Source organism: Synchiropus splendidus, chromosome 8, assembly GCF_027744825.2.
Source record: "Synchiropus splendidus isolate RoL2022-P1 chromosome 8, RoL_Sspl_1.0, whole genome shotgun sequence".
Classification (NCBI taxonomy): Eukaryota; Metazoa; Chordata; class Actinopteri; order Syngnathiformes; family Callionymidae; genus Synchiropus; species Synchiropus splendidus.
In genome coordinates this window covers 6101704-6114259 of record NC_071341.1, presented here as the reverse complement: position 1 = coordinate 6114259, position 12556 = coordinate 6101704, and the positions used below count along the sequence as shown (strand labels likewise).

Genomic DNA, 12556 nt, shown 5'->3' with positions numbered 1-12556 from the left:
ATTTTCAATAGATATATATCAAAAGAAGTTGCGGCGTTCTTCTTCGCATCAGGACATAGCGTCCCACAACAGCAATTAAACAGCTCCCCCAAGTGGTGTAAAGATATATTGCAACTTTAATTCAGTTGACGATGAAAAACCAAGTACGGTGAAATGGCAACTGCCACTCTTCCAATCCGCTCGCGTTGGAGCTTTCAACTGGACGAGTTTGACGGGGAAAGGGTATGTATGTTGCTTTGTTCTGCTCCCGTACTTCTAATCCTGCGAGCATGACGTTCAATATTCCCATTGATGTCACCTGAAAGGTTTTCATGCGCACATTAGAAATGCACGCACGGCCTCAACAGTGTTTTCATGAAATGTTTTTCGACATTCTATTTTGAAAAGACACAAAGAAACACTAATGAATTGCATGAAAGCTGATGTTTAACTTGTACAGTCCAATGAAAGCAATGAAACAATGTGGCTAATGTGAGCTAAAGCAGCGAGCATTTCATTGTTGCTCAACCCAACTGAAAAATAACTTTTGATGAGGTCTTTCAGCATGACTTTTAAAATATAAAATTAAAATTCTATGTAAAATTGCGACGAGGTTGACGTTAGCATGCGGCTAAGCTAACGCCACTAAAGTTCTTATGTGCAATAAATCAATAATATATAATGCGTGAAACTTTGCTCAGTCACAGTACATAACCTGCTAAACATAAATATGGATTCAGATGAAGAAACCATTGAGAATCTTTTTTTATCAATTGAAATTTGTTGCTTAACACTTGTAATGACTGCAATCCACCGTAGTTACTGTACAATAAATGAATATTTCTGCAGTTAAAATCTATGAGACCTTGCTGATTCATAGTACTTAACCTACTGAGCATGAATATGAAGTCTGATCTCTGTCAAGCCTTTATGACTTCAATCATTGTGGTGCTCTTGTAATGTACAGTCAGTTCATTTTCAGTAGTAATACCAGAGGACTTCTGGATTCAGTGACTGCAAGTCCTGCGTGTGGTTTCCCTGGATATGATGATGAAATACTAGTTGACTGACCCAAGAGGCACCTCGCAGCTTGTAGATGATGTGTCCCATTGACTTTGTTGCTCTGGAAGTCTTAAAAAGACTGATGAATTTGTTACATTGTCACATTTGGATGATGATGGTGAAAGGATGATGATGATAACGATGTCAAGTTCCATTATCCTCGAACCGTCTATTGACAACATTTATCGTCATCACAAAAAGTGAAATGAGGAGATTAAGTGTGGTTAAAAAAACAAGAGTACTCAATCAGTACTAAAGCAAGATGAAGTACCTGTCTTTCCCTTATGATCTTGAAATGCTTTCAACTGTTAACTTCAATGAAGAATCTATTAAGAAGATGTCATTTTTTCCTCTTGAATATTGACACTGCGCTCCTTGTTTTTTTTATGAAGCAGAGAAACAGTTGACTTCTGAGGTCACTGTACAGTGCTTCAGGAGTCTGGAATGACTGTGCCCAGAGATGACGGTGGAACCCATGAACAGTTCCTGAATGCGCTACGCTGTAAGAGAAATGAGAGAGAACCATGGGAAAAAAGTGTGAACCATTGGCTTGTAATAAGTTTAAAACTCATGTTCCTGGTCTGCACAGGTCCTTAGAAGATGGTGGAGAAACTGCACAAGAAGCTGCCTATGGCATGTTCACGCAGGCTTTTGTGGACACCAACAACGCCAACTTCAACTGAGAGCTGGAGCCTGGACTTCAGTGACTCACAGAAGGCAGCACACATAACCACAGGTGAGTAGTTTCAGCCTCACCTTTGCAGTGTACGAGATGCTGCACGTCTGATGTGCTGCCTCTACTGAAGCAGTTGTAATTTTTGTTTAAAGTGACACTGCAAGAAGCAACGTCATCGTCTTCTTATCTGCGATTGTCATCAGCCAATGTTAGCAACATGGGAGTGTTAACCTGGCATCCCTTCAGATCAATAGTTGGGTCGCCCTGCCACGCTACTGCAGAGAACACTGAAGAATTATCATTGGAGCTTTGAAGGGCTTTTTCAGTCATTTTAAGTCATCCTGCTAGATTTTGACGTTTTTATGCTCTTCTGTGTGTGTTTATACGTTTTCAAGTGGTGTTTTCAAATCCTTGTGGTCTTATGCAAACCTCAGCCTGCCTCTTCTTTGCATCTCTTTGCACAGTTTTATATGACTTGAGCCCTGATCCAAGGAGCCTGGAGACTGTTTCTCAGGTGTGGACATGCACTTCACCCGAGCTGCCACTTCATGGTTTCTGAGTGACATTGGAAAGAGTTGATGGTCAACCAGGTCAGCAGAGAGTCGTTGTTGTCTTCTTCCAGCCTGTAGCTTCTTTGTCCCCTGTGTCCGCTGCTTGACCTTGTTTTTATGAACCGCTGTCTTAAGGTACGTTCACACCGAACGCGACTTCCGCGAGCGACACGACTGATTTGCATACAAAGTCAAAGGAGTTGGGCGATTGACGGCGATCAGCGGCGACCAACATGGCAGCGACACGACTGGAGTGTGCGACGCTATGCGATTTGAGCTACATATGTTCCGGCTACTAGAGACGACACAACTGGGCTACTGCGACAGTCGCAGTTCCATTTTTTGAACTACTGCAACCAACTGCGGTGCGTTGACCAATCAGAGACCAGATCCCGAGTGATGTAACGCATGAGGGGGAAATTGGAAAAGAAAAGGACAAGATGGACGACACGCTGATTTCTGCGGTGGCTGCATGCCCGGTCCTTTACGACCCGCAATGCCCCTTTTACCAAGACAGAAACAGAAAGGAGCTTGCCTGGAGGGAAGTCAGCAAAACCATTGACGTCCCTGGTGAGTTGTGATATTTATCATTATTGCTTAATATACGTAGCGCTATAGTGGATGTATCGTCGGGATATTAAACATAAATATTTACTTTTCCTTCAGTGGAGATCTGCAAAAAAATGGAAGGGACTCAGGGATATTTACATGAGAGAGAAGACGAAGGCCATGGAGAAAAAGAGTGGGTCAGTGGCATCTAGCCAGGTAAAGTGGAGGAGGTTCGCCGTCCTCTCCTTCCTGGACCCCTTCATCACCCCGAGGGAGACGTCGGGGAACATGACTGCAGCACCACCAGCAGCAGGTAATAGTTGTTGTTGAGAATCTAAATACTCACTATATTAAAGTGTGTTGAGCTTTCTCAATAGGAAATATAATCACACTATGTTCTCATTTTCCAGAAACATGCCATCATGTTGATGATGAGGAAGAGGAGGAATTTGAAGAAACCTTTGATGAAGGTACAGAGGTGGAACCTCCTGCTTCCTCATCTGGTGCTTCTGCTGCTGCTGCTGCTGCGTCAGCTCCTCCACCTTCACCTGCCGCTGGCCCATCCACATCCTCTGCTATGTATAAAAAAATTTTTTATGCATACAATATTATATTATTGTACTTTTGTTCATATGTTTAAACTGAATTGTCATAGCAACGTCATTTTACTTATCATTTATCTGTGATTTATGATATACAGATTCTTGTTATTGGTAATCATTGACTTATATAATTGAAATCAATATATTCCTTATTTACAGAACAAAAAAGGAAGCGGTCATCCACATCATCTGTGGAAGAGGAGGCTCCACCTCCCTCAGCAGAGGAGTGATTTTTTATGAGCCTGGTTCCTATGATCCAGAGATTGTTGTTAGAAAAAAAAGAAGCTCTTCTTTTGGACATTCACAATTTAGTTTATGAACGCACTCGGGAAACAAGCAGCTAATTCGGTTATTTCTTTTATTTATTTATTTATTTATTTATGTGTTTTTCATTTCCAATTTCTGGATCATAGGAACCAGGCTCCCTGTCCTTCCTCTTCTCTCTCAAGTCCCTCGTTCCTCCAGGCAAGCTCCTTTCATAAAGAGTCTATTTAAGTTGTGTATGTACAGCAATGTGTCTTTTTGTTCATAAATGTTTTGAGTGGGAACCTTGGTCTTGTTGTCGAAATGCTTAGTTTCAAGTTAAGAAACTGAAAAACAGTGCAAAACTCAACAACTCAAGTTAAACAAAATGGACACAGTTTTATTTTATTGCAGACATGATAAATAATGTGCAAGGAACTTTTGCTCTTTGAAATAGGTGTGTGGCTCTTCAAAGAGCCGTCGTGGTGCACTGAATGTGCTCTAGGTGTGTGGCTGCCATGGAACTGGCCCCTCTGCAGAGAAGTACTGCACAAAGGTTTCCCTCACCCGGAGAGCTTCCCTGCTCTGGTTGTTCGCTGCAACACGACCCAGACCTGGAAGTGGCTCGCCTGCATGAAATGGCACGCTCTGTCTTGCTGATGCATCCCCTGTTGACATCCGTAGGCAATTGTGAAGAACACACGTAGCCTTCACGCACTTCTCCACAACATCAGGATGGACATCAGTGACGCCCCTAAACAACCTCCACTGTGCTGAAAGAATGCCAAAAGCATTCTCAACAACCAGCCGGGCCCTGGCCAGACGGTAGTTATACACACTTCGCTCAGGAGGGAGGGTGCGCCCAGGGAATGGTCTCATGAGGTTCTTCTGCAGGGGAAAAGTCTCATCTGCCTCAAACACATATGGCTGTGGTCCTCTGTGGCGAACCCTGGCGGTGACTGGTTGAACTGCAACGCAGTTCAACCAGTCACCAGTCACTCTCGTTCTCACTCGTAAAACCAGGGTTGTAGCACAACCCCACCGTTTTACTTCATTTCGAACTCGAGTTCGTACTGCCATTTATATCCACCCACACCTCGCTGACACATAGGACAGAACCACTGGAGGTAGCAGGATGAATAGACCTCGTGAAATTCAAAAACACCCCACAGCCTCTGGCTGAGATATTAAACCTGTCCCCTGAGTAGAATGAGCTCTGAGCCCTTCTGGAGGCACCTGACCTGCACTTGAATAGGCCAGGGAGATGGCTTCCACTATCCACCCAGACAGATGGTCCTTAGACACCTGTTTTCCCAATGACTGGGAGCCATAACTAACAAAGAGCTGATTAGATTGTCGCAGATCCCTGGTACGCTCTACATACGTAGAGAGAGCACGAAGCGGGCCCAGCGCATGTAGCCGCTCATCTTCCTTGGATTGAAAAGGAGGAGGGCAAAAAACTTCAAACTCAAGGAAAGTGGACCTAAACCCAGCTTTTATGCTCTTAGGCTGAAAAGCAGGATTTGGTCGCAGTGACACCTTTCTGTTGTCTTGCGAGAAACGCAAGCAGGACTCATGAACAGAAAGAGCTGCCAGGTTCCCAACTCGCTTTGCTGACACTATTGCCACCAATAGAGCTGTTTTTAAAGACAACATCTTCAACTCCACACTCTGGAGAGGCTCAAAAGGTGCGTGTGTGAGAGCATGTAGAACTGTTATCAAATCCCAAGAAGGAGTTAAAGAGTGCCTCGGAGTGTGCATCTCACAAGCACATGCACACAAGAATGTGAGCTCCCGGAGTCTTGCCATCGATGCCAATATGACATGCAGATATGGCAGCCAAATACACCTTAAGTGTTGAAGGCGACAGACCTCTTGTCTGGAGGTCATGCAGGAAGAGCAAAATAATATTTATCTTGCAACTGAATGGATCAGTTTCCCGCTCCTTGCGCCAATGCTCAAAAACTTTCCACTTGTACGCATAAAGCGTCCTTGTTGACAGAGCTCTGGCGTTTTGTATTACCTCCACAACTTCACGAGGCAACCCTTCGCCTAAAAGACGGTCACGTTCAGGGGCCAAACAGCAAGTTTCCACTTTTGAGGAGCCGGATGAAAAATCTCCCCCCTTGCCTACGTCAACAGATCGGGACGCACCGGAAAAGACCACGGTGTTCCTGAAAGCAGGGACTTCAGGTCTGCAAACCATGACTGAGTGGGCCAGTTCGGAGCCACTAAAATCACCTGAGCGTTTTCCTCTCTCACCTTGTCCAACACCTGTTGTAAGAGGGGAATAGGTGGGAACGCATACAGCAGACCCTCCGGCCAAAGATGAGCTAGCGCATCCTGACCCAACGGTGGATTGTCGTTCTGAATGGAGAACCATAGCTGACAATGAGCTGTGTCTCGTGAAGCGAACAAGTCCACTGTTGCCCGTCCGAAGCGGGACCAAATTTCTTCCACCACTTGAGGATGGAGATGCCAGATTTATAAACCAGCGTTGCATAGGTCTCATCTTCAGCAGACCTAGTGGAACCACGGATGATGCACCTGCCATCAAACCGAGTAGAACCATTACCTGACGTGCCTTGACAGTGCGCTTCTGACAAAGCACCTGGGCAGCGGTAATAATTTTCATTTTTCTCTCCTGAGTAAGGCGCGCTCTCATCGACACAGAGTTCAGCTCGACGCCCCAAATAGACTGTGTTTTTTCCCAGTTCACCAGAAACCCCAAATTGTGAAGGTGACTGACCAGAACATTTGTTTGAGCCACAGCTAGCTCTCTTGAGTCTGCAATTACAAGCAGATCGTCCAGATATGACATCACTCTGATGCCCTGAGCATGTAGAGGAGCAATTGCCGTCTCTACAATCACTGAAAAAATCTTTGGTGCCAGGGAGAGACCGAAAGGAAGGACACAAAACGCGTAGCTTTTCCCCTGCACAGCAAACCTCAGGTATTTTCTGTGTCTCTCCACGATCTGGATGTGGAAGTAAGCATCCTTTAGGTCCACTGAAGTGAACCAATCCCCTCTCCGTACAGACCTGAACAGTCGACGGTGAGTCAACATCTGGAGAGGAAGCTTTTCAACTTGTGAATGATTGCTCTCAGGTCCAAAATCGGACGGAGTGAGCAACTGTCCTTCTTGGGAACGAGAAAATACCTGGAGTAGAACCCGCTGTTCACCTCTTCGCCTCTTACTTGGCGAATGGCGCCCTTCTGTAACAAAGAAGTGACCTCGTTTGACAGAGTTGGCTGAGCCAAGAGCGGGACTGTCGTCTGAATGACACCAGCGAACCCTGGCGGTGACTGGTTGAACTGCAACGCATAACCCTTTTTCAAGGTTTTTATTAACCACGGGGAGAGCGTGCACGTGCTCTTCCAGTGGTCGAGACACGAAGACAAGCAGGGTGCAGTGTTCACTTTTGTGCTCGACCCTGAGAGCAGTAGCTGTTGTAGGCCAGACACAATTTTTGACGAACATCGTCCTGGCCTCCTTGGAGGCTTCAGGCTCATGTGATCGTTTTGGGGCCCAGCGGTTACAAGTGTGACTGACTGGGTGTGTGTGTGTCCCGCCTCCACTTGGAGGGTCGGGATCATGTGTGAATAAGGGGGAATCACATGTAGTGCTTGGTGTACTAGACGTGCGGCTTTCGCTGGCACGGGACTGAGTACAACTGCCTTTCTTTTCCATGTAACAGGAGGTCGAGGTGACTGCCCTGAGCGACGGTGTGTCCCCCTGAAAAAACTCAGGACCTGGGTTGTTTCCGACCCCTCACAGCTGAAGATGTGCGCTGTTGGGGTGCGCGAAAAGGATGTCTCGACCATCCTTTCATAGCGCCACCAGGCTGGCGCTGTTGTCCATCTTGGACTTCGGGGTTAGCGTCTTGGCTCCGAGATGAGCTCTGGTTACGTCCACGGGAGGAAGACTCCCTCCTGACGATGTTCGCGAGTCTGAGAACAGGCCCTGCGAGGCATGAGGTTGTGGAGAGCCACAGACTCCTTCTGCTGTCACTCAAATTTATGCGTGATGGAGTCCACCACAGGGCCGAATAATCCTGAGGTTGTGACAGGAGCGGCGAGGAGCCTGTTCTTCTCCTTTTCTGACATCTGTGTCAGATCCAACCACAGATGACGATGAGTCTCAACAGAGAAACCCATCACCCGTCCCGCATCTTGCGCCGCTCCCTTCGCCATATTGAGGCAGAAATCCGTCGCCTTCCGAAGCTCCACGTAGGTCTCCGGGGTGGCGTTACCTTCCAACTCGCGGAGGAGGAAAGCCTGGTATGCTTGGAGTAAGCATATATTGTTCAGCAACGCGACCGATTGACCTGCCGCCTTGTATGAACGCTCGGCTAAGCTAGCCGTTAGCCTACAGCCCTTCGACGGGAGCCTCGGTTTCACCGTGGAGAGGGAGGGGCACAGGTGCGCAGCCACCGACTCCTCCAGAGGAGGCATGGCGAGGTAGCCCAACTCTGGCTCGGTGAGCAGAGTCGACCAGGCACTGTATGCCTGGATGGGAGAGCGGGTCTTCTGAGGAGCCCCCCAGGAAGACTTTACCTCCCTCGTTAAATCGTCCAGGACCGGCAGCGGGCGAGGAGGCTTCCGGGAGGACGTGGACGGCTCAGGGTCCGGCCATGAAAGTCCCAACTTATCAACGGTGCGTTGAATTAAGCTGACTAATTCCTGGTGGAGCGACGTTTTGGCGGGAGCGGCGCTGCTCGCTGACTGCATCGCCATCTTCTCCACACTGTCATCACTGTCGTCGTCCTCCTCGTCCGAGCGGTGAAAAGACTGCAGCTCCTCCATCTGACAGTCGTCTTCGACTTCGCACTGCATTAGCTGTGCCGGAGGAAGAACGGTAGGTGAGACAATTGGGACCGGCATCGGTCGAGAACAGACCATGGTGAAGTTAGACGGATATTGGATATTCGAAGGACCACCACGTCGGTATCATTTGTCATTATCTTTGTGAAATCATCAATGAGGTCAATGAAAAACGACCATTTTAGGAGAGACAATTATGAATATAATTTTATGACACTAGAAAAATATGGATCAACAGCCAAAATAATCATTTTGAGAATGCGACGTGAATCTGTAATAATTTATTTTATTTCTAATATTTCTTCAATAGCTTCCAGGAAATGGGACCAAATGGGTCCAAAGTTATTGTAAACAGTCAGGGGACACGAGACACTCCTGGGACAGCAGTTGGTATTTCATTAGAATACTGTCATTATTAATTATTCATATTTTATGTCATATTTTGCAATATTTCTTCAATAGCTTCCAGGAAATGGGACCAAATGGGTCCAAAGTTATTGTAAACAGTCAGGGGACACGAGACACATCAAATGAATTGGGAACAGCAGCTTGTATTCAATAATAATAGCAGTCAATAGAGTTAGAACATTAACAATTACAAAACAATGTTTACTTTCCTGTGATTACAGTGGTCCAGATTATACATTTGTTTTTATTATGAGCTTTTATTGCACTCATTCTTCTTTACAGAGGTTGCACTTCCACTGTAACTCCTGTGCCTCCACATATTTTTTGGTGTCCATCACCAAACACTGGGCATGAAACCACAGTTCGCATCCATCACATTGGATCTGTTATATCATTACAACAATGTCATTAGCCTTATTTTTCTTCATGTTGACATATATTGTACAGGTTCTCATTTTTCTTTGAAGAACTCACCCAGTTTGTAAGGGGAGGTCCTGACCCCGGGGGTCGTCTATCTGCACACATTGCACAGCAGGTGTTCTCATCAAACACTGAAACACAAATTAGGAATATGATTGTAAAATATCTGAGTCACATGGCGTGGAATGTAATCTTTAAATTTTTGACCTGATTCCTGAAGGATTTTGTGAGCGAGATGAATTCTCCCTTTTTTCATTTCCTCTTTTGAGGTTTTGAAATTGACGTCAGGGATCTCAGGGAAGGACTTCATTATAGCTTGTGCAATCTGAAAATGAATGACCAGGTTACTGGGAATATGTGCTCTACACAAAAGTCCAACTCAATAGAAGACTGCAGGACATGGCATATGGACGAGCAAAGACTTGTCCACTTTGCAAAAGTGATAGCATATATCAGATTGTGATAGTAAATAATTATCATTTATCAAGTATTTTCATATATTTATGTTTATCACTATGTCTAAAAGGTTATTGCAGACAATTAAAGTTGAAGTATCTAAAAAAAAAGTGGATGCTGTACTTAACTAACCTTTATAATTATGATGCCACAGCTGTAGCCGTCTTCTTGAAGTGGGTGATGCAAAACTGCTCCATGCCACTTCACATCAACCCATTCGGTTTTTCCATGGCATGTTCTTCTCATGAGAAAGTATTCTCTAAATTGGATGACAGAACAAAAATGACATTAGGTTTGTATTATTACGCATTAATTATGCACAAGATATGTAGATTAAAAAAAGAAAATTGATTCATAGAACTGAAAGTGTATAGTTAATGAATATTCATGCCACTACAAGTGAACTTTTTTTGCTGTTATATGGTCACTTCATTACAGAGACACACTAATTTTGATTTTCAAGGTTTTACTGTATTTATTGGATGATCAATTGTTCAATCATTACAATTATGATGTAATTATTTCTTTACATTCTTATTTACTAAAATTACTATCTCAAGTATTATACTACACTTACGTTGGTTACTTCAGTAATTATTTACAAATGATTCTGTTACATTTTAAACTGCAATATTTTTAAACAATGTTTTCATTACATTTTATTGACACATTTCCACATGAATGTTTCACTTGTTATGTCACAGCATTTAGAGTGTAATTAAGCATTAGGTTAGACTGTAATCTATTGTATTGTGTTGACATAATGAGGTACACAGTCTACTGTGCAGCAGACAACATATGATTTATCATAGATCATTTGGCTAGCTTGACTCCACCATGCACAGTAACATCATTGCACTACGATGTACAATGATCCAGTAAGGCTTCAAGGTCCTCAGTCGTCAATGTTGTGGTGTCACTCCTGGGCATTACACAGCTGGGTTCTTCGGACATTATTGAGCTGGATCGTAGGATGCAGGAGTCCAGGTGCATTTTGCTGCATTTAACTGCATGTGTGTGCTTTTCTGCATCAAAAACCACACACATGCGGTAGAACACGTCCATTGCAGTTGACATTACTGTGGAGTTCAGGAGTAGCGCAAAACAAAACATTGCATACTCCACAATGCCATGGTCTTTAATGTGCTTCCCAATGGCCTGCGACACTGCCTTGATGATATGTGCAGAGCACAAATGCAGCACAGTAAAGGAGCGGGACGTTGGTTTCCTCTGACAGACTATTTGGTGGGCACCGGCAAGATACATTGTAACATCCTCCTGGTTAAAGGATAATATTACGCTATTCATCAGAGCCCAACTATAGTCAGTTTCGACCTGGGAGATGCGTCGCCTTGTGATGTGAGACAACTTTCTTCTGAACTCCATGAGCCAGAATGATAGGGTCGGAACAGTATGCATGTTTGTGACCATTTCAGTGGCCGGCAAGGGAGGCTTGTTTTTCCCCACACTTGGCAATACCAGAGCATAATATAATACTTTTTTGTTCTGTCCCTCACTCTTTTGGACCACACCACCTGTCGCATCAAGATAAAGGGTCACAGTTGAGTCTTTCTGCAGATGTGCTGCCACTATATTTAGCCCTGCATCTGTCTACATCTTGTCAAATGGAGTGTGAAGGGGTCAACTTGTAGGTGGGCAAGATACCCTTTTGATGCAGCATGGCTCCCAGTCTTTCTGATGATTTTTTGAGTGATCATTAATTCTACCATGACATCATTGTGTAGTCTGGCTGCCCTCCTGATTTCTGAGGATATGGTTTTCAGTATGTCTTTTGTAAGACTTTTTGTAAAATTCCCAGCTTTGAGTTCATCCTTTGGGGTGCTATGCAAGTGCTCATAATAGTAATTAGTAATTCCGCTTTGCAGAGCACTTGCAATTTTTCCTCTTCGCTGTCCTTTGGCTTGCCTACACTTTCTTTGTTGTTTTAGGTGTTTGGCTTTTCCAAACTGCTTCACCTTTGCAGCATTCTTTTTCTCAGAAGATTTTGGACTCCTTTGAATTGTAAATCTATAAACAGCAGGGCATCCTTTAAAAGTGGGGATGATTTCTTTCTGCTTTTGCTTGATTTTATGTTCTGGTATTTGAAGGTTAGGATGCAGCATGGGTCGCTCTTCACAAACTCGTCATAGAGTACATCCGTCCAAGGTGGTGAAAGCTTTTTTTGTCCATATTTTGGCTTTATTTTTTCCCATTTTTTGCGTTTTATGTATATGTTGAAAACTTTTGGTCCAGTATTACAGTCAGCGTATTTATGTTTAGTTTTGTGGCACAAACTGTTTTCGATGCTTTTTTCCCTGTCCTCAGTATCCAAGACAGTCTTATTAGATTCATTTTGGGCATTGTAACTTGTGGTGTTAATGATGTCACCTATGAGCTTTGCATCACAGGGACATTCACTGAGAGAGATTGCCTCCTCAGATGCTGGTGGTCCACTGTCCTGTTGCTCATCCTCTTGGGTGGTACTACATGTATCCTGCATTTTTTCATTTTCCACATTTCCTACAAAACCAGCAATAGAATAATTACTAAAGCAACAGTTCAACTACCTGAATAATGTCTCAATTACCTTCACTCAGCGACTCAGTCCGCACACCTCTTCTGTCACAACACCAGATCAGCTTCAGCCACTTGATCTTCTCATAATTTTCATTTCCAAACAATGCATGTGACAGTGCAATCCACTGATTAGGTGTCGGAGTTTGACTACTAAACTTGTGAAAAACAAAACGGTTAACTATATAGTCCTTCCCTCCTGCACTGTTCCA

General features: G+C 44.3%; 1 protein-coding gene and 1 long non-coding RNA gene across 2 annotated transcripts in view; one reads left to right on the top strand and one right to left on the bottom strand.

Moving 5' to 3' along the window:
* LOC128763497 (RNA-binding protein Musashi homolog 2-like) overlaps window positions 1-12556 on the top strand; it is a 70458-nt gene that overhangs the window by 7571 nt on the left and 50331 nt on the right. The window lies entirely within an intron of this gene.
* On the bottom strand, window positions 9367-11302 carry LOC128763507 (uncharacterized). The gene is made up of 3 exons (XR_008415654.1): window positions 9903-11302; window positions 9522-9639; window positions 9367-9445 (listed from the first exon to the last, which is right to left on the bottom strand). It is a non-coding gene; the product is annotated as an uncharacterized LOC128763507 (long non-coding RNA).